At 34.1% G+C, this 23,406-nt stretch overlaps 1 long non-coding RNA gene across 5 annotated transcripts; it reads left to right on the plus strand.

The window, feature by feature from the left end:
- The first annotated feature begins 1,034 nt into the window (after positions 1-1,034).
- On the plus strand, positions 1,035-22,508 carry LOC148607218 (uncharacterized). Of its 5 annotated transcripts, XR_015914965.1 has the most exons (5): positions 1,035-2,778; positions 3,129-3,217; positions 5,270-5,407; positions 13,410-13,580; positions 21,976-22,508. It is a non-coding gene; the product is annotated as an uncharacterized LOC148607218 (long non-coding RNA). The 5 variants fall into 5 exon arrangements; XR_015914963.1 differs by lacking the exon at positions 5,270-5,407; XR_015914964.1 differs by lacking the exons at positions 5,270-5,407; positions 21,976-22,508 and adding an exon at positions 18,678-21,964.
- The last annotated feature ends 898 nt before the right edge of the window (positions 22,509-23,406 follow it).

Below are 23,406 nucleotides of genomic sequence, written 5' to 3' on the forward strand. Positions count from 1 at the left end.
TCATAACAGATGAGTTAAAGAAAGTTCTAAAATTTCAAACAATAAAATTTGAGTTTAAAGTTCAAAGGTAAATACTTTCTAACAATTCATTTTACAAATAAATTAGGACTAAATATAGATAAAATTCTCTGTATTAAAAGAAATGTGCATTCTCATCAAACAGTAATGAAAACGATCGTCGCCATTTTATCCTTTCTTTCACAAGTTGAAAATGAAGAAAAGCCAACAAACAAAAAAACTATACTACATATTTCCCATTCTCAAGGTCAAAAACAGTAGTACGAGAAATCATATACGTCAATCATGTAAAATCAAGAAGGACGGTTAACAGATTTTAACAATATCAAAAAACTTTAAATGATATCGTTTAGCATAACTTTTCGTTATTATACCAATACAAGATGTAATAATCATCTATAAGAAATATCTCGCAATCACCAAAAGAAATATAATTTAAATAGTTGTTGACATTCAGGATGATTACCTTTTAACATGTAAATTGAATGATTCTGCAGTAGAGTATATTCTATAGTTGAAAGAGTACAATGACAAAAATCTTGTGATGTAGGGAAGCTACCACTATACTAGTCAACAAATGAAACGATACAAAGTTTAAATACATTGTTTTTTTTTAGAATATATAGTTAAACTCATTTTACCTTGTAATTTAAATGGTATGATTTACTTTGTATATGTTTGTGAAGCTTGAGTTTTTTTGTTTTGTTTTTTTTTTTATTATTATTATCATATTTTTATTTTGTTTTTATTTATGTATGTATACACTAATTTCATATGCACCGTTAAGCGCTTAGAGTAATTGTGTGTTAAGTTAGATAAACACTATATGATTGCAAATAATGATAATAATAATAATAATAATCATATGTGGCACATTTGGTAGTGTATCGGTCATTGAGTCTAACTGCTTGGTTTAGTTTTCGAGATTAAACATCTAATTTCATTCACCGAAAACTCGGACTTTCTAGAAGTCGAAATAATAATATACGCACTGATTTAAACAGGCTTAATCAGAATCAGAACATATTCACAAAAGGCGCATACATCTATGCATACTTATTTAATGTTAGTCGGATTCTACAGCAACACGAACACCTTGAATTGCATTATAACATTGAGCACTTGGTGCTTTTGATAGATAGATAGGCAAAAATCTTGTGATTTAAGGCAGTTACCATATACATTAGATTAGTCAACAAATGAATGTAATCCAGGGGCAAAGATAAAACATGGAAACAGACATACACAACAAAGAACATAAAGTAACTAAAATCATACACACAAAGTAACAAATGCAAAAGCAACTCGGATTCCACTAAAAACTGGGAGCAAAGACCAGGTGCACCGGTAGGGTAAGCGTCCTCTGCTTTTCTACAAACACCCGCCGAGTTGCTCTTAAAAAGCTAGGTCCGGGGTAGACAAACGAGGAAAGGAAAACTGTGACCCGTTGAATAAATCAGTTTTCATGGTGCAGATGGATACACAATAATGATCCACGAGTTTATGATGACGCCCATAAAACTTCAGTAGTGATGATTCAATCTTGTAGCATCATAACCCTGTTCCAAAACCTTTTTTGTTCTAGCGCGATACAAAAAGTCTGCGTAGTTTAGGCAAGCTCAGGCATAACTTATGAGTTATGAACACTCTATACGTAGGTGCTGCAGGGAAGAAAATGGGCAACAGATAAATTGTTTCAGAATCATTGAGTCTATATTGAATGAAAGACCACTACAAATAATAATCCTAGTAGCAGTTAATTGCTTTTCCTGCTAAAAACTTTTTTTCACTGCTGGCTTATAAATAAAAAACGATTATATAAAAAGAGAAACTCTAAATAAGTAAATTATGCTGAATCACTATGCCAATTTTTTTGTCAATCGTACCACAATTGTGTAGCCGATTTTTTATGTGAATATTTGCCTTCATGGAAAACAGATGATATTAACACTTTTGCATATATCTCAGGAATAACGGCTGTAAACGGGCCAATGTGCAAAATAACTAGGTCTTTACTTTATTCAGCTTTGTCAAAGTGATTTGACTGTGCTCATTGTTAGCAATGTCTGCGCCATTATGCAAAAATTGTTCAGAATCATTATAGCTACAATTGTGGATCAAGCAGCTCTCCATATAAGATCACACAAAATGTGACACATAGCTAGAAATCATCCATATTTTTATTTTTGATATTGCGTTTAAAATGTTAAAGTAAACAGAAATTAACATGTGGCTTTTCATATAACGCTTGTTGATAAAAATGATATAAATTGTATTGTAGTATTCAAAATTAAAGGAGATGAATCTCAAAATGACACTGAAATACAATATAAATTATTGGATTTTCGATGTTAACTATTTCTTATGAACAGTTTTGGAAATGAATAATTTCACATTTATCATATAGACCCATAAAGCAACTTGATAACAAATGTGAAGTCTATTTTAGAATATGTCGCATATTACATAATTTGCATGATTCTTACAAACACTGCTGCTTAATTATACATGGTAAATGGAAACATCTGAGACCAAGATATGTTTTTCATGCTCCTTTAAGTCAAATATATTCTCTCTCTGTAAAGACTGACTAGTGTGTTGGTGAAAGTTCAAAGTGGTGTTTCTTTGTGAATCGATTATTTAGCATCTAGCATTGGGTTTTCGAAATCGTATTTGTTGATAAAATCAAATCATATGATTCTTTTTCCACAGGATGAATGAACAAACGGATTCAATCAGCCAAATGGATACAGAAATAGGGTATTTACTTATTAAATATAAGGTTATCTATATACAAAATGTCATTCAAATAGTAACGTTTATTTCAACAGTTCAACTATTGTTTAACTCCAAATCCCTTCCTGAACTCCTAAACGGTTTTTTTAATTATTATTATTTAATTTAGTACTATAGTACTGTGACTACATTCAAAGACAACAATTCCCAAGGAAATACCAAAAAGAAACGAAATCTTCCAAAAATTATATTTTTACTAGTCTGCTGCGGCATTTTAAATGATCATTTTAACGTACTTACGTTCACTCTTTTTTTGGCAGATTTGACTTTTGTTATGTATAAAAATTTGTTTTGCATGTTTGCTAATTTTTAAGTATCCGGAGCAGTTTGTTTTCTTTAATGTCTGACGTTGCAGATGCACTGGCAAGCCAAACACCGATCAAATGTCTGATACGATCAATCAGTAAGTTTAAACAATTGTTATTCTATATTATTTTCGCGAACGATTTTTTTTATTTTCGCTATAATCGTGAATAAGAAAAAATGCGAAAAAAAACATCAACGTAAATAAGTCCCTTTATTATAGAAAACAAAGTTGCGAAAATAAAAAACCGAGAAATTGAATTGACATCTAAAAACCGCGAAGATGAATTGTTTTACAGTCTTGTTAGTTACGAGAAAATTTGAGACCATTTACAGATAGCACGTTTTTGTTTAATTTGAGTTGTCTGATTTAAATTGGTTGGGGGGGAATGTTTTCATAATTTGTTTGCGATATTAGGTCTGTCGCATGACGTGTTAGTTTTGAATAATTCGGAAATCTGTGATGGTGTACTTTTGAAGGTAGTGCTGTTGTTGGACATCATTATTCGAGGTTGTGATCGACGACTTTAAAAATCTACGGAATGTTGATAAGAATGAGCGTTCAGTCAAATCTGGTAAAATTTGGATGTGTATAGCTCTTGTCGATGCATATGTAAATAAACACAAGTATACTTTAGTGTCCATATTGTTCATTGTCTTTGCACGCGACGCCTGTAACGGTAAAAGGTGGGTCATCTACGAGTCGTTCTTTATGGAGGGATGGTGGGTCCTGTGTAACATAAGGTTGTCCGTGAACTTTTCTGCATGAGACACATGAACGCAGTAGCATCTTTACTCTCTGTCGGATTTTCGGAATCCAAAAATGTTTGTCGAATGAACACAATAATTCCATTTATTCCAATATGATTCTGTTGTCTGTGTGCATCCATAATCATTAGTGTTGTAAGCGGATGATGCGGCGGTAATAGGTATGGATATGCGGTTTCACATATGGCGGCATTGTCTATCCTTCCTCCTGAACGGAATAATCCTTGGTCGTCTAAGTAGAATCGTAATTGACGCATAATTGGTATTTTCTGCGTCCTTGAGGTGATGTCCAAGATTTCATCTCTGTACATGTTATGTTGTATCGATCAAATTAAATTGCGTTATGCTGTTTGAACGACATTAACATTAAGCGGTCCTACTTCCCGTTCACATTTGTTCTTTCTGCAGTTCTCGATAAAAGGTAAAATGTACGATACAACAAGTAACATTTAATAGCAGTTAAATTTTTCAATATTGACCAACGTTTCTGTCGCGTTTGACGTGTTTCCAATTTCGTCAAATTCCGTTTCGTCATTTTACTCGGTGTCTGTTAGCGTAGTCATAATAACAGAGTTTCGTGCCTATTCGGGCCATTGCTCCTTATGTACGATCCAGGTAGGTCCGTTGAACCATAACTTGTTGTATCTAAGCGTTGATGCTTGAATGCCACGTGTAAAAAGATCGACTGGATTACTATCAGTCGGACAATATCGCCATGTTTGAACTCCAACTTGCTGCCTTATTTCATTCACTCTATTAGTCATGAACTGTTTTAATGTTTTTTTTAGGAATAAATCCAGCTCAGCACAATCTGACTATCGCTCCAGAATGTCATGGTTTCAATTCCTAGAATTTTCGATACATGTTTCGCCAACTTAGTTTCTATTAAAGCGGCCATCAGTTCAAGTTTAGGTAACGTAATTGTTTTCCACGGTGCCACTCGTTTTTTAGCCATGATTAATAGTGAGTTCTTCCTATATATAAGATATACGCACGCTCCATAAGCGGACTGGCTGGCATCTACGAAGATTTGAAGTAATACGGTTCCATATCTATAGAACTTAATCCAATATCGTTCAATAATCGAGATACTTTGATTGTACTCGCATCCTACAGGTCTGTGGCTAACGCATTCCATTGATCGCGTACATCATTGGCAAGCATTCATCCCATCCGAAATTTAGTTTCCATAATGACTGCATGAGTATTTTAGCCCTTACAGTGACAAGGCTAAGTAGACCAAGTGGATCAAATATCTTGGAAGTTTGACTCAAACTTTCACGTTTCGTAATCTCAGTACTGCAGACGTCAATGTTCACGTTTTGATAGGATAGTTTATCTGCATCTATGTTCCATAACATCCCTAATATTTTCACATTTTTAGCTGAGTCCATAACTTTGTCTGTGCTTACGATTTCTCTGAGGTTATGTGAATTTGATGTCCATGAGCTTAAATTGACGCATCCTTCTCTGAGTAACGCACGTGCATCGTGATAGGAGTTCAGTTTCACTTGAAAAGCTGGTAAGTACATTATCCACATACATATCTTGCTTCAATCTGTCAGATGTTGAGCTTGTAATGTTCTCGAAATGTTTCAAAAGTATAGTATTTAATATAAACGGTGACGAAGTTGCACCAAACAAGACAGATGTAAAGCGGAATGTGGTGAATGAACTCTTCGGATTCGTTGGATCACCAGAAAAAGCGTATAACATCACGGTCTGTTGGGTGTATGCCTACTTAAAGAAAAGCCTTCTAGATATCAGTGGCTACTGCACACTTCTCAGCTCGAAATCTAGTTAGAATCTCTGAAATATCTGTGGTTTCTGGTGGTTATGAATGTAGACAGTCGTTGAGGCTTTGGCTATACTTGTTTTCTTTACAACTACAATCGTAAACGATACGGATAGGCGTAGTAGTGGAGTCTTTCTTCACCGGATGGTGAGAAATGTAGTGGATGTGTTTAGGTTCATGATCATTTTCATTGTTTACTTTTTTATGAATCCCCTCTTCTCTTGCTCTTTGATTATATCGCCATAAACTTTTAGTAAGTTTTCATCCTTGCTTAGGTGTGCGACAACTTTTTCGATTCTTCTTAACGTGATCGCTTCATTTGTTGGTAATTCTGCTGAGTCATCAATCTATGGTAATTTGGCAATGTACCTACCCTCATCATACGTCATAGATGTTGATGCATACGATTTCATATTTTCATGTTGCTTGTCTGTCTTTTCGTTTTTACCGATGGTAAGTGATTCCAACTTCCAGAATCACTCCAGGTCGTGATTTTCGTGTCTATGATCAGTGTGATGTGCATCATGAGTAAGTTAGAATGTTTTGTACGCGTCCTGAGCTTTCCTGAGAGTAAGTAGCCTATACGTGAATTCATAGCCGTTTCTTCTTACTATTTCGTCCATGACGATATCCCAGTAATGATCTACTCCAACCAACATCGATATTTCAAAGTTGTCATTTTCTGTCAGCGGATGAGCTAACGTCAAAACATTATACATTACAAATATATAGTCTTGGTAGAGATTCCTCATACTTTGTAAGGAATAATTCCAAATCATCTTCAAAATATACAGAAGAAGATGTTTACAAAATGCCGAAATTTTTAATCGACAACATATTTGTCCAGTGTGGTGGACGCGTTTTTCAACAAACAGTCGGCATTTGAATGGGGACAGATTGTGCTCCTCAACTTGTTGACCTATTTCTTCACACTTATGAGGCTGATTCTATAGCTGATCTGATCCGAAAGAAAGAACATCGTTTAGCTAGATCCTTTAATCTCAGTTTCCGCTATAAAGATGACGTGTTATCTTTAAATAATCCTAATTTTGGGGATTGGATACATCACATCTATCCCAAAGAACTTGAGACTTTTTCATTCAAAATTTTCAACTTTCCTTTAATCTCTGGCAACATCCCTTAAGTACCTGCGTATGGTGTGTTCATATCACAACTCATAAGTTATGCCAGAGCTTGCCGAGACTATGCAGAATTTTTGTATCGCGCTAGAATTCTAACAAATTGGCTTCTGGAGCACGGTTATGTTGCCACAAGATTGAAGTCGTCACTACAAAAGTTTTATGGCCGTCATCATGAACTCGTGGATCGTTACGATGTATCTATCTGCGCAATGAAAACTGATTTGTTCAAAGTGTCATAGTTTTCCTTTCCTCTCTCGTCTACCCCGGACTTGACTTTTTATGAGCAATTCGGCGGGTGTTTTTGGAAAAGTAAAAGACGCTTACCCTACCGGTGCACCTGGTCCATACTCCCAGTTTTTAGTGGAGTCCGAGTTGCTCATTTGCTTTCGTAACTTTGTATGTATGATTTTAGTTACTCTATGTTCTTTGTTGTGTGTGTCTGTTTTTCATGTTTGGTCTTTGTCCCTGGATTACATTCTTTTGATTACCGCTATAACCTTGGTTCCCTTGATTACTTTTTCAAACCTCTGAGATACTTCAAGTATTGCGTAATGTAACGGCGGTTATCCTGTATTAGCGCTGCAATCGTAGGTACGATAAGCACTGAAATTGAATCTTCTATCCTGAATAGATGTCCAGCTAGTTGCTTTCTCCTGTGGTGAACATTTTTACTGGAGTTACCAAATGCTACTGTGTATTTTTATTGTTTCTTTTCCGTCCGATTTCATATTCAATTTGTCAGCTAGGTCTTGCGTTAAGAAGGATCGTTGGGCCCCTTCATCAAATAGAATGTAAGCATCATCACATACAGTGTACGACCACACTGGAGTTACAGCGGTTTTCAAGAATATAGTAGAATTCTCCTGAATGGCAGACGTATGTAGAATATGTGTATCGTTTTTACGTGATTGTGTGGTTGGAGTTGTAGCTTGAGATTAATTACAACGACTGGTGTGGTGTTTTCTCTTACATTTGCGACTAGTATACTTTGACTTATACTCCGATATCTTGTGACTACCCAAGCAATTGAAACATACGTTTTTCCTCTTCACGATTTCCCATCTAGAATTACTGTCCATCACCTTTTTACACTCTGTTGCAAAGTGTCTGTCTTTGCAAATTATACAGTTCTTGATAAGCGAGTTTTCATCCGGTGATCTTGAGTTTGTGAAATTCTTGGGTTTCTTTGCTACTTCAGCATGAAAACTTGCAATCGAACGTCTGTAATCTCCGTTACGATCGAAAATACTTGAAATCTCTATAAAGATCTCCTGTTCTAAGGCATGTCGCAAGGCTGTCACTAGAGATGGTAGATTAAGTAAAGCCTTCATGTACGCATTTACTACTTTGTGCCGCTGTCCGAAGTGCTTTGTCAACAACTCAACTGCTTTGCGGTAATTTGCGCTAGATAATGTTAATCTGTTTATTAGATTTATTGCATATCCTTCGAGTAGCGATTGTAAGTAACTAAACTTCTGTACGTCAGTTAGCGTGTAGTTATGATGGAATGTTGTCTCAAAAGACTCCCAAAAATACTCCCATTCTAGGGTATCACCAGCGAAAGTAGGCAAAGAAACTTAGACAAATGAGTTTGAAGTTCATGCGAGGGCTCATGCGTAATTTTGACCTGTGAGTTGATAATAATTTCTTGTAGTGGCGTAACTTTGTTTCTTATTCTAAAGTGTACTCATCTGAGTCTGTCATCTCGGCTTCGATGTCGTTCTCTGCGATATTCTGTAGAATGTCTTCGTCCAATTTGAGAATTGCCTTTGTTTCTTTTCTATGGACTAGCAAGTTAAATGTTGAATCTCTCTTCTTGGGAGAGTTCCTTTGGCTTCTTGAAGAATTTAGTGACGGTGGCTCTATTTCCTTCTCGGAAAGTCTTGATCCTCGATGTCTCCATCGTGAATCCGCCTCGGGACCAATGTGTTGACGATATAGAAGAATATTAGCGTAAGCAGTGAGGACGACGTCTATTTATAAACATTTAATAGAAGACTGAAGAATGACGTTATTTACATAGAATCAATAATGACGTTACATGAGAGAGCGGTAACGCGTTAGAATGCATGCATGAAGCGCGCATAAATTACTGATGTCTATTCTCCTCGACAACCACATTGATTTGTGGAAAATGCGTATCCGTTAATTAATAGTCTTTACAATATTGTTCGTTATTAATCGTTTCAATATAAGCTTGTTTCATGTTTTATGTTTCCCTGCGTTTGTAAGCCATTTATTGATTAAAATACAGCGATGTATTGGATCCATTCGTACTATATGTCCCTGATTCAACGAGTCAGCCAAAATGTTAACATTTCCTCGTATGCAAACCAGGGGTTTCACTGAAATAATGGTCTCAACTCGGACAATTTATAAAAAAAAGCGTTTAAACTTACCAAGCTTGTATATTAATATTTGACACAATTCATCATGTGGATTAAAGGATTAGTTGATAATTGGTTTCACCTTTGTAAATGATCTTAATTAAATGACAACGGACCCGAGGACAGGTTGGCACTCCCGTTATTGTGTATTTGACGCTCCACCGCACACTTGTGAGGTTGTAATTTTGTAACAACTGTCGCACACATTTGACGTTGTAATTTAGTAACAACGGCCGCACACATGTGACGTTGTAATTTAGCAATAACGACCGCACACATGTGACGTTGTAATTTAGTAACTACGACCGCACACATATGGCGTTGTAATTTAGCAATAACGACCGCACACACGTGACGTTGTAATTTAGTAACTATGACCGCACACATGTGACGTCGTAATTTAATAATAACAAAGGCGTATTTTGAGAGAAAAAGAAGCTGATCATGGTTTGTAGATACAATGAAATTCAAGAAATGGCATTGATGGAACAAACAACTATTAAAAAGATATTAAATGTTATTTGCTTATTTGAAATAAAACTGCTCTCAAAAATACAAAATATTTCGCGTGATTTAATTTTCGCATTCCTACTTTGACCGCGAATTTGGCAAAAATAACCACTTATACAGTACATCCTATCCCAGTCATTAATTTTGCAACCTAGCAGTTTCTATGATATACCTTATTTTCCAGTCCTTCGTGTTATGACCTATATAGTCGTAAATTATACCTATTATCCCACTCATTCCTTTTGAAATCTATACAGTCTCTATGATATACCTCACATCCCAGTCATCTATGTTACAAACAATACAGCCACTATGATAAACCTAACATCCCAGTCATTTATGTTACAATACAGTCTCAGTGATATACCTCATATCCCAGTCATTTATGTTACAAACAATACAGTTTCAATGATATACCTCACATCCCAGTCATTTATGTTACAAACAATACAGTCTCTATGATATACCTCCTATCCATTAAGTAGTCTCTATTGTTTTTTTATCAAAATTCTCGAACTTAGATAAAAAGGCGATGGTATAACATTTATGCATTTATTTTTTTTTATTCCACAAAACGAACATGTAACAGAAAGATTACTCAAGGGTACCAAGATTATAGCGGTAATCAAAAGAATGAAATCCAGGGACAAAGACCAAACATGGAAAACAGACATACACGACATAGAACAAAAAGTAACTAAAATCATACATACAAAGTAACGAAAGCAAATGAGCAACTCGGATTCCACTAAAAACTCGGAGCATGGACCATGTGCACCGGTAGTGTAATCGTCCTCTGTTTTTCTGGAAACACCCGCCGAGTTGCTCATAAAAAGTCAAGTCCGGGGTAGACAAACGAGGAAAGGAAAACTATGACCCGTTGAATAAGTCAGTTTTCATGGTGCAGATGGATACACCATAACAATCCACGAGTTCATGATGACGAACATGAAACTTCTGTAGTTATGACTTCAATCTTGTAGCAACATAACCCTGTTTCAGAAGCCTATTTGTTAGAGTTCTAGCGCAATACAAAAAGTCTGCGTAGTTTAGGCAAGCTCTGGCATAACGTATGAGTTGTGATGTGAACACTCCATACGCAGGCGCTGAAGGGATGTTGCCACAGATGAAAGGAAAGTTGACAATTCTTAATGAAAAGTCATCACGTTTGTCGTAAAGTTTGGTCAATAGTTTTCCTTTACCATCGATTTCTAAGTGTAGGTCAAGATATGAGGCTGACTGCACAGTGTCTGTAGTATCCTTTATCTCAAGTTCTTTGGGGTAGATGCGATGTATCAAATCCCCGAAATTAGGACTGTTTAAAGATAATATGTCATCTATATAGCGGAAAGTGAGATTAAACGATATTCTAGCTAAACGATATTCTTTCTTTCGGATCAGATCAGCTATATAAAGTCAGCCTCATAAGAGTGAAGGAAAAGGTCAGCAAGTAAAGGAGCACAATTTGTTCCCATTGGAATGCCGACCGTCTGTTGAAAAACACGTCCACCACACTGGACAAATATGTTGTCGATTAAAAATTCCAGCATTTTGTAATCATCTTCCTCTGTATATTTGGAAGATGATTTCGCGATAAATAAAGTTATAATGATTTATTTTTGTTATCACGACGACCTAATTAATATGCATAAATGAAAACCGGAAGGAACACCTACTTACCATATATGGAAGTGCTACGTCATTGGTTCTCAATCTCCATTTGGGAGCATTGAAAATGTATACATGTGCCCGCAAAAATTAATAAATCTTCAAAAATAGCTTGTATATATGATGCAGAGTGGTCCAATGATCGACGTATGAGTGCGATAATCGTGGTTAGAATGTAAGAAGGTCAAACTTCTCGTTTTCTGTCAGCTTTTCATTTTCTTTAAGCATACATCCCCACGTAGCAAAAACACGACTACTTTGCACACTATTTTTAGGATTTGAACAGGAGTGTACAACCAAAATAGTGACGCTCTGTGTATCTTTCTTTCTTTGCCGCTGGGTTATATCAATTACCAAGCCCTGTAGACTTAATTATGGCCTAGAGAAAGCGTAGGCGGCTTCTTTTATCTTTACATGATTCGGTGCTTGGTGACACAGGTGACTTCGATAATTAAAATATATTTCCATTATTTTTGTTTCACGAATTTTGAAATAGAACAATTTACATGTTTGACACAATACACAACTAATAATAGGTGACCCAAGGTGAGTTTTAGGGAGCTTTTTCAGGTACGAACAATATTTTTAGGTCAGTTAAAATATTCAATTTTAGCAAAAAAGATTTAGAACACGAGGAAGCTTCAGCGCGAAATCCTTATGGGTTCTCAAATGAAATTATCAAAAACCAATAAAAAATGGACGTTCGTATTATCCTATAGCTGTACTCGCAGGGTACTGGTACACTTGTTCCGTAAAAATCAATATTTTCATTGAAGATCGAGATTGGAACAGTTTAAATTTTATAAATATGTGAATTTAATTTACTTTATGTAAAAAGTTCAATCGAACATGACAAAACATAATGAAATATTTCTATGTAATAATCGAAAAGAAGTGGTGTTGTCTATCTGTGGTTTCTAGTCTTCATACAAATAATAGTTCAATATTTCTGTCATTGTTTATCATTTTCTTCTCGAAGTAGTTTAAATTGATACAACTGTAAGTATATATTCGCTGGCAAACCAAAACTTTCAATATTTTCACTCTCAGTTGTGGAACCATGTAAACGGTGCAGAAGCCCCACACATTTCAACCATTCGATCTATGAATTAAGAACCAATGACGTAGCACGGTCAAGTGACTACATGGCTAATTAAATTCGTATGGCTGGGGTCATCGTCAATTTTGAATCAATTTATCTTCAATTAAACGACGTAAGTGACTACAAGGGGCGTTTATTTGATATATATTAGGTGTAATTAATCAAATTAACCCAATAAATATTTTTGTCATGTCTCATTTAACCTTTAACAAATTGGTTACAACTGATAGGCACCGCATCTCTGTCGAGCCAACGCATATAGGAGATACGGTTGGTTCGGGTTCAGCATAATGTATCCGAGTGGGCTAACATGTCTACATGCGGGCTGCTGTTTACCTGTCGGACCGGACTAGTGCAAAATAGGGTGTTTTGATTGGTTAAACTATTTCGTTCAGTGTATATAACATCTGCCATAGAACGATAGTCAAATAACAATGAACAATATTTCATACATATATATATATGGGTCATCTGAATTATTGGGGTATATGCCAAAGGCTCTGAAATTTATGCAAATAGTGGATTCAGGGTCCGATTTTTTATCAATCGGTCACCGTCACATCATAAACAGTTTGATAAAACTTTCCGGAATAAAATCCGTGTCACTCCCTAATGAATTGCTGTTCATTTGTTTTTGTTTTGTTTTGTTTTTGTTTTTGTATTTGTTTTTGTTTTGTTTTGTTTGTTTTTGTTTTTGTTTTTGTTTTTTGTTTTTTTTGTTTTTGTTTTTTTTGGGGTGTTTTTTTCATGTAATATGTTACTTCTTCTTTTCTACTACAATAATCCGAAAAGTTACCTTTTGTATATTTTGTGGGATTGTAAATTATAAATACTAATAAATTGATTATGCTACTAACTAAACTATATTGTTAAAAATTATGATTCCATGAAATTAACTTTCAACTTTTTCCGTTATTCAGTCAATGCTGTAAATCTTCCAGCTGCTAAAGAGATAAACTATAGAAAAGACGATGGTTTCATTTGTGTCTTGTTTATTATTACGTCACATGGACGAGAGGGATCTACAAGAGACTTTTCAACTTCAGAACAACGCATCTTTGGCTCTAAAACCTAAGATTTTCATCGTTCAGGTATTAATCTAAAGTATTTTGTGTACATATAGTTCGCAGAATATTTGTCTGTCTTTTTTGTCTATCCTTTGAGAGCAAACAAAACTTTTGGACTTTAAAGAGACCTGTTCTGAAAGATTATAAGAAAATCCTTATTTTAAAAGATTGGGGAAAGAGCGTCGTTCATTTTATCTTTTAGGCATATTGAAATTTCTCAAACTCGATTGTTGAATATAGATATCTAATGCACTCGATAAAGCTCGCACAGGTATCTATCTCGATTGGAGTCGTAGGATACTAAAAATGCTATGTATATTTCCGCAATTAAGTAAGTGATAAACATATACGGCCCTCGTTATTTTGAAAGATGACCTGATGACATGCTTAATCGTATCTTATATCATAAAACATAATTGAAATTAATATAAATATCAAGTGTATAATTTTGTAAGAATCAGGTAAAATGTTAAATATTTTAAACGAGTTGGTACAAAAGCATCGATTTGACAACAAATCTTCACTAAAGACAGTCTTGTCTTTTTAACTGCTATTTCATCTCTGCATCACAATTTAAAAAATGTCCGTAATATCTTTTGGTAACATTTGCAGTTCATTTCAATAAAATCACATTGTATTTTAGGGAAATGATATGGAAACTATTGTTTATAAAGATAATACAAATAATTGAATTACACTGTCAAAATGAAGGTTTTTGTTCTGACCATATTTGTGTCACTGCCTGGTTACTACAAGGACTGACACTTAATTGTTTTTTGTCTAGTTTTGTCTACGTTATTCAGAACATAAATATACATGTTTAATTTGAGTACAAATCTGAATTTCGCGCGCCGTTTCATTTTTGGGGAAATTCGTCGTTTTCAGGACATTTCATCATTTAATTATTGAACATGTTATACGTACGGGATGCCGCATGGGACTTGATCTTTTTGTAATCAAAATCAATTCTGTTTACACAAAATTAAATTCCGTCATAACAAAATCATTTTTGTCGTATAAAACTATGTTACACAGACTTGTTTTATGATCACTTGATTATGTAATGACGAAATTCATTTTTCTTTAGACAAAATTCAATCAATTTTGTGTCACAAAATTATGTGAAACAAAATTCAATTTTGTATGCAAATTAGTTTACAGAATCCTTTGAATATGCAAATGAATTTTTGTAAGAAGGTCTCTCATTGGATATAGTAACCGCGAGTCTCGCAGGTTTCTGATGACTTCGAGCAAGGGAATTGCATGGTTGATGCGCTATTCTGCAAAAGTAATACTTTATTATATATTACTTACTTTTGCAGAATAGCTCAGGGGCAGATTCAGGCGGGGCGTGGCGGACGTGCACCCCCAAAAATTTGCAAAGCAGGGGTTGTCATGGGTAGATTTAGGCGGCTGTCATTAGGTTGAAATTTTAATTTCTCGCTAATTTTACCACAAAATATATCTACTGTGAAGACCCCATGAAAGGTGATATCGAAATGCAAAAAGTATTGATTGCTATAAACAGAAAATTCAAAACATTAAGAGATGATCACAATGACAGGAATATCCCCTGCACTACGTCTTCATTAACCAAACGGCTGTACTTGTTTTGACGTTCTGAACACTGCACAGGTTTTATATATGGTTTATCATTTAAAATATCCATATCGTATAATAATATTCTTGAATATAAAAGAAACAATCATATTAGTATTGCAAATTTTCATATGCTGTGCACGTGTTGCAAGGAGTAACCTCTCCTCTGCAGCTTTAGAATCAAGTACAATGGAAGATGAATACAGTGATGCACATTTTGACGCTTTTGACATCATCTTACAACCTTGGTGGTTTACTAAGCCAACGCAGCCAATGCAGCCTATAACTTCGAATGGCAACTGTAAAATTCGAGCCTCCATTGTGAGCATTAATTTGTGTCTGAAATATTTTCAATCACTCTTATATATCAAATAATAATAGGATAATCAATTAGAAAGAGTGAATAATCAAAATATTATCACGAGTGCCGATGGATGCCTAGATTTAAAGAGTGTGCGGAACAAGTTAAATCCTCAAGGGTTCTTTAGTGATCATATTTTGGTTATTCACTATAACCAATTTATTATCCTCTTTATTATATAGATTTTATTCATAATTTATCGATGTTTTCAACATAAATTCTAAATTCCGTGAAGGGCGGATTGATTTCAAAGTTGTGACCGTTCGGCGGGAGAAAGTCCGAAAGTGAAATTTTCAAATTTATTTCACAGTGTGAATCGTCGAAGTTTATTACACTGGAAACATTCGACAATCACGTGTCGATACGTACAAGCATTTTAAGACTGGCGATCTTTTTAAATTAACAGTCATTTATTGTAACTATTCTTTATGTTTCAACAGAAAGACATTAACATTAGAGAATTACACGTGTTGATATCACATGAAATTACGGAAAAGAAAAAAAATATGTCCCTTGAATTGATTGAAAAAATACGCTCGGTAAATCTGTAAAATCTTTTTTTTTTCCCTTAATTATATCATATATACTTTGATAGTGCTCAAATGAAACTGATAGTTTAGAGGCATTTCATAAAAAAAATACCGATAAAATGTGCTAGGGTGGGCAGAAAAAAATAGCGTAGGTAGAGTTAACTTAAACAGACTTTTCCTTGGCTTAAGACCATTGAACCATGCAGTTTCCTCCGCAGACTTATAACCGCTTCCTGATCTACTATATATCACTCCGCTACCTTATAAGCTTTGCTACACAGAATTGAAAACTATCACAGAATATGAGCATTACTCATTACAAGTCCGGGAAGCATAAAGTAATTGCAAAGTAAAATTGCAAGTGATGATATTTGCTGACCTACTAGCTAGGGACACCTTGTATGTTAGGAAAGGTGTGTTTTAACACCGGTCCAATTCCTTGTGGAAACCTGTGGTATATAACCAATTAGGACATTGATTAACATAATGGTGAAGCGATGGAGCCACCAATAGTGATGCTGAACTCAACAGCTTAAATAAAATGGACAGTCGAAACTTGTGTATTTTTTGCTTGTATTTCTCTCTTTATTTACTCTTTTTGGTATTTCAGTTGTTGTATTTTTTTTGTTTTGTTGTTTTTTCTTGTTTGTTTATTTATTTGTTTGTTGTTTTTTTTGTTTTTGTTGTTTGTTTTGTTTTGTTTTGTTTTGTTTTTTGGGGGTTGCTTTTTTTTGTATTTTTCGGTTTTTTTTTTGTTTTTGTTTTTTGTTTCTGTTTTTTGTTTTTTGTTTTGTTTTTTGTTTTTGTTTTTTATTTGTTAAGCCATTTTATATTAAGACCTGAATATTAAATAAAAAATAAACAGATTCCAACAAATTGGGTCAAAATTTATTTTCTTAAAAAAAATAAAATAACAATTGTGTAAACATAAAAAACTAAGTATGTAATTATTGCTACAACAGGCATTGATCTGCCCACGAAATATTAATTCTTTTAACCCCGCCCAAGTTAAACTAAAATTCCGTCTTAACCTGTCCAAACTATATACATGTACATTCATAATCCGTCTGTGTGATCTGTGTGATTCTGAGTGACCCAAGACATACCAGGCAACTAAATTTATAATCCTAACTTGTCTAATCGTGCCCTGGATAAACCAGGTGCATGTCATAAGGAGGTAGACCTGGGGTAAGGGACATGACTCTTATAAATCATTGGAACGTTTGTATTCAGCATTTTATATCAATCATTTTTAAGCATCAAAGTCGCTTGGACTGATTTCAATCTGGTTCAAAAGGAAGTTGATAGGTTTAGGTGATATTGAATATGATACAAACATATCACTGATTTCAAGAGTTGTGCCCCTTACCCTAGGTCTACCTCCTTGATCTGTCTGAGTCCTGGATAAACTGAAATTGAGTCAGATGTATAATTCAAAATCGTTGTACATAGAAGTCTTGAATGACAGAGCTCATAGTTCTTCAAGGGTGGGCTCAAAACTTTGCTCAATTTTTATCACATTTGATAAAATTAGCAAACATTTCCCCAAAAAGAGTTCCAACTCCAGTACTCCCCTTCTGATCTTTGAATACTTAACCAGAAAGAAACGTAAAATGGTAATTAATAGTGATATTCAATACAGAAACCATCATGGTAAAAATACACACAATAGATAAGAAATACAATTAAAAGCAAGCAGCTCTAATGGTCACTAACAACAAAAAATACATGAGAAAAAAAGAAAAAATATGTACCTTCCATATCTACTTTCCATATCATAGAAAATCTTCACACGGCAAGTGGGATACGTATGAAAGTCAATGTTCCAGGTGCCAATTTAAAATACTTTGCTATTTAAGTTTATATGAAATGCACCAACCTGTATACCCTCGATCAAGGCGCCCATAAACTCTGGTTAAACTGTTGCGAAACCCCCGCACATTAGACATCTAAGCACAAAAATACCCCATTTTCATAAATCGTGCAAATAGATAAGGGGGAATCTGGCTCCACCCGGTCCTATTAATATAGCCGATGGGAACAGAAATGGGAAGGCAATCTGTGACTTAGCTTATCGTTTAGTTTTTACAATGTTCTAGTCTATAGTTTCCTGTTCACAATATCCTCAGTCTGTGGCTTTTTTTATCAATCTACTTTAATTTCGAGATCGTTCGTCATGTTGAATCAAAATTATATGAAACAGTCCTTTGCTTCAGCTTTAATTTTTGCGTCATATCTTGCATATGAAAATAGCAAAAAAAAAATGGTTTACAGTTTGTTGTTTATGGTTGCTTCTAAGGTAAAACAATTTGAATGAAAGAACGAACTCCTATGCAAGCAAAAAAACTTATGGCATAGATCATGACACTACCAGAAAATGCATCAAAACTACATGGATTTTCATGATACAGTATATTAATGGTACTAGTACTGTGCTTAACCAATTTCGTTCACAGGAAATATTCGGACGGGTGAATAAATACACGTAAAGCCTGTCACAAGCGTTATTTTTTCTGATTTTAATATTATGCTTCCATCAATGCATGTTGTGTTATGAATTACCAAGTTCTCTGTTACAATTGGTACACATTTTCCTTTATTGTTAAAAGCTAGATTGTTTCCGTTTTGTAGGTCTATGCAATGATAATTGTTTCGTTTGATGCAAGACTTTAGCGTAGCATTTCTCAAAACGCTTGGAATCCTATTCGGATCTTCCAAACGTTTATACCTCCATGGACAACTTGACTTGTCCTTCGTATGGCTCGTCTTAAACATTTCACTTGGCTGTCTACAACCGGTTGGGCGTGAAGACGATGCATCGAAACTGGTAGTTTGAGTATTTTGAAACAGAACATTTGAGACGTTGTTGTTCAGCATTTGAGTATTGCATGTAAACATTGTCGTTACTTGGATAAGATGAAACGGTATCTGGCGAATCTGAAAATAAAAATGATAATTATGTCACTATATCACTTGTTCTCCGATTCCATTGCGTTGCGGCTTATTCATATATATTTTTTTTCCAATTTTAACCAGTTCGCAACACAGAGTCGAAAGTTCATAAACATTTTATTCATGTTGTTTTTTCTTCAGGAACTTTAGTTTGCACCAAAGGGTGTCTTTAATTAATAAACATTATAATTAATGAAAATCAGAAGTAGATCAACACCATTCTAATTTAAAAGATAGTTCTAAATAAACTTTTATTCTCAACACATCGAAATCACTTGTATCTGATGCATGACTTTAAATATATACAACTTTTTTTAGTATAACAAAATAGACGTTTGTGTGCTTTTATTGCATAACATTTAATTTTCCTCGAACAGAAATGCTTATTTGTAAGATAAGTTATCATAAACATTATACTTACTATGTGTGATAACTTCATATTGACACTTTCCAATTTATGAGTATATATAGCGTTTGTTTATATGGTTAATTAAACCCTCGTGTTTCAACGGTAATGTTTAACGTATTTATATTATCAAATGATATTGGAATTTTTATACTAAAATTATTAGGACGTCATGGAAAGATAATTATTTTCAGCTATACTTGAAGGGAATACACCTAGGTTTAATTTTGGAGATGTTTCATAATTGTACCTTAAGATTTCCGAATTTTAAATCAGACTCGATTGAACTGTTGTGTAGTTACGCTAGACATTCAAGTCAAAGGTCAGCTATATTTTCTGAAAACTGCCACAGTGTTTGTAAACATGGGTGTTAATTGTTTATAATAAAAACTAAAAAAGATGAAAAAGATAGACGTTGCGCACGTTATTGCGGCTGTGTTGAAAAAAAACACCTATCTAAACTATAAATAACTGTTGTGAACAATCAAAACTGTGAATAAGTGAAAGCTGTATACTGTTGGAATCAGGACAAATAATAAGTTCTGAATATTTGTCACAAATGGTACTTCTAATTCCTTATAATCCAATAAACTTTCAAAAAACAAAAAAAAAAAAAAACGTAAAAAAAGTCAAAATTCCGCATGTCAGGTGTAACACAGTGTAGGTTTAAAAAAGCTAAAATAGTAAATTGCGCCAATGCAGAGGGTACGAAATTCGCCAAACTTTGCATGGAAGAATAATAGCATATGTTCCTTTTGAGATAATTATCGAAATTGCGTTAATTTTAGGCAAAAAAAAATATTCAATGCAAAAATGAAAGTGTTGGTAAATGGACAGATTTCTAAAAGTGTTCAGTAATCAAATTCTGTTATTAATGTAAGAACTTATTTACACAATATTCTACAATTAATTGGCAATTTATTCTATGAAATAATGATACTTTATAATTGAACATACACTTAGAAAGACACATATTTCATTTTCATGGTTTAAACCGTTTAAAACGGATAAAATTCCAACAAAACAAATGTCTAGCGATTTGTCGAACTTTCACTTTTTGAACGTTTGGAGCGTTTTTCGTCGATCGGGAAATGGGGAAATGAAACGGAAATAATTTTCGCTTTAGATAACAAGAACTAGACACTTATTCTTGTCACTGCAGTAACAAGTATCGAAAATATGCAACTGAAAGAGACAAAAAAATCGAAATCAAAGGGATATAAAAAGATTAAGTGTATCTGTATTTTGTGTTACTAACAAACGAAAGAATAAACTAAAAAAAGAATAGAATAAATTCTTATAGTTTATAGGAATTCGGAGTAGAATGACTGAAACGCAAAATAGTGTTGACAGAACTTTGAAAATGTATAGAAAAGCAGAATGCTAATAGATAAAATGAATGCAGAAAAGGGAGTCATAAACTTTTTTTTTTATTTTGGAAAACTCAAATGAGCAAATGAAAAGAAAATCAATCAACTATATAATGGGTGTTGATGAAAGCCCGATTTTCAGATGGACAGAAAGCTCTTTCAATCGAAATACAAAGTTGTGAAAGGTACAAATTCTTCTGGTACTTGTAACATAAAATCATACAAGTATATCAAAATGCACATTTTAACTTATCGCTGGAGAAATTTGTTATGTTCCCTCTCTAGACAGACATAGTGTGCATATATGTGGCGGTTGCATTCCACGGATTTGCAAAATTAATTTACCGGTAGTACTGATAATCAAATTAATTAATCTGTTCGATTTTTTAAGAAATGTTCAAGATGTTTTAATTGCTACCAATAAAAAATTATTGCGTATTTTGCTTTACTGTACACGTGTTTCAATAAACAAGCATGAAGAAACGAAAAGTGTCGACAAACGTCGAATTCTGATGTTTCCGAATGTGCCGCAATACAGTGCTAACGTCATAAGTATATACATTCTACGTTTTGCCCAATAGCTATAGGGATCCTGCATTTAAAATTAGGGAGCATGTTGGTCCATTTCCACACTTATAATATATGTCCAAGAATATTATTGTTCATGTGGAATATAGCCACTGTGCTAAATTGCGTGAATGTATATATTCAAAGTAATACTAAGTATATGTATATATTCAAAGTAATACTAAGTAAGTGTATATGTATATATTCAAGGTAATACTAAATATATGTATAATAGTATAAACTAGTATCCAACAAAATCAGGAATACTCCGCTCACAAAAATAGGAGTTCTAAGGGAGGAACCATTTGCTTTTTATGGAGGCTAGGGTCAAATTTTTCGTCCTGGATATTTTTTTTTCGTGTTTAGTCCATCTTTACTTTATAATTTTGCTTCCAGTCTGTCCTGGATTTTGTTTCCATTATATATACATTGTACCTGCTTTTTTTTTTCAAAAGATGCACTCTGCCTTTTTTTACCCCAATGGTCATCCCGGACTTTTTTTGCCATATGCTTGATCCTCCCTTTTTTCAAATTTAATCGTAGCCCTAGTCTCCCCTGTAAAACCGAATGGTTGCTCCCTAATGTGTACTAGAGGTTTAAATGCAGTACAAATCAAAATTCTTTTTTTTACTAGGACACATTGATTGATCCAAAGTTGAACTATGAGGATCATCGGATCTGTTGACTTAAATAAAAATGCACTGTAGTACTCGATCATCCTGAATACACATGAATGAACAAACGAACAAGCATACGGACGAACGATTAATGGACGAATGAATGAATGAATGAATGAATGACAATCGAACAATCTGTCGCACATCACCGTGAAATATTTATCATGTTGTGTTGCATCCGTATACAGTGTACTGCATTTCGATGTAATATTCTATTTACAAATATTGTCTACTTTTCAAAGAGACGATACCTATGTTGGCAAAAGACTCATGTTAAAGAATTTCATTTTTGTAGTTAGAATATATATAACCGTTTTTTTACATTTAACTTTTGATTCAAATCTAGGTAAAAAAAAGTAATTTACAGTTTTATGGTTTTAAATTCTAGTAGTGTACAGAATCTAACTAGAATATCTATCGTGATTCCAGTTATTACTAGGATTCTGGATCCTTCTATTACAAAGCTGTTTTTTCAAATCTATACTATATATTGACAGTTTCTGGATCACCGGTAGTCAAATCTGACTGTACTGTAACATATGCATGTACAGTGATAGATCTGCCAGACTCCCATTGAAAACTTTTATCAACTTCGTGCAAAGGTAGCCTGAAGCTACTCTTACAACATAAGAGGTTGGAATTCCGTTCCTGCACCAAGTCAGAAAATAGCTTGCCAGACAAACTTTGGCACTGCTGGAGTAGCCTGAACCACCCTTTAGAACCCCAGATCCACGCGTACACGAACAGTGAATGGTGTTAAGTACCAGTTCATAAAACACTGTCAATAGAAGAGGTGATTCATGGCGAAGAAAAGAACGCTTTTTCGGTCTACATATGCTAAATGTTTACGTGATAATAGTCCTTTTGTATTTTGAGAAAGCCATAATTATCTTCATTTCCCACTAAAATCAATCAAATAAAACCAGGTTGAAAAAATGAGATACCAATGTCATACAAAATCAATTTATTTTTTTTATCTTGAAAGTGCAACAACCAAAAATGAATGGTGTTAAGTACCAGTTCATAAAACACTGTCAATAGAAGAGGTGATTCATGGCGAAGAAAAGGACGCTTTTTCGGTCTACATATGCTAAATGTTTACGTGATAATAGTCCTTTTGTATTTTGAGAAAGCCATAATTATCTTCATCTCCCACTAAAATCAATCAAATAAAACCAGGTTGAAAAAATGAGATACCAATGTCATACAAAATCAATTTATTTATTTTTTTTTATCTTGAAAGTGCAACAACCAAATAGCAAACACGACTGGTTATATATGATATGGTATGTAACTGTTTCTGTTTTTGACACACATGAACCGACTCGTGCAGGTCCGGGTGTTAAAAGAATAGGCCTGCAGCAGCGCTAAGCTTGTCGTATAAGGCG

Source organism: Perna viridis, chromosome 9, assembly GCF_037379345.1.
Source record: "Perna viridis isolate PV_CMFRI_1.1 ecotype Kerala chromosome 9, ASM3737934v1, whole genome shotgun sequence".
Lineage (NCBI taxonomy): Eukaryota > Metazoa > Mollusca > Bivalvia > Mytilida > Mytilidae > Perna > Perna viridis.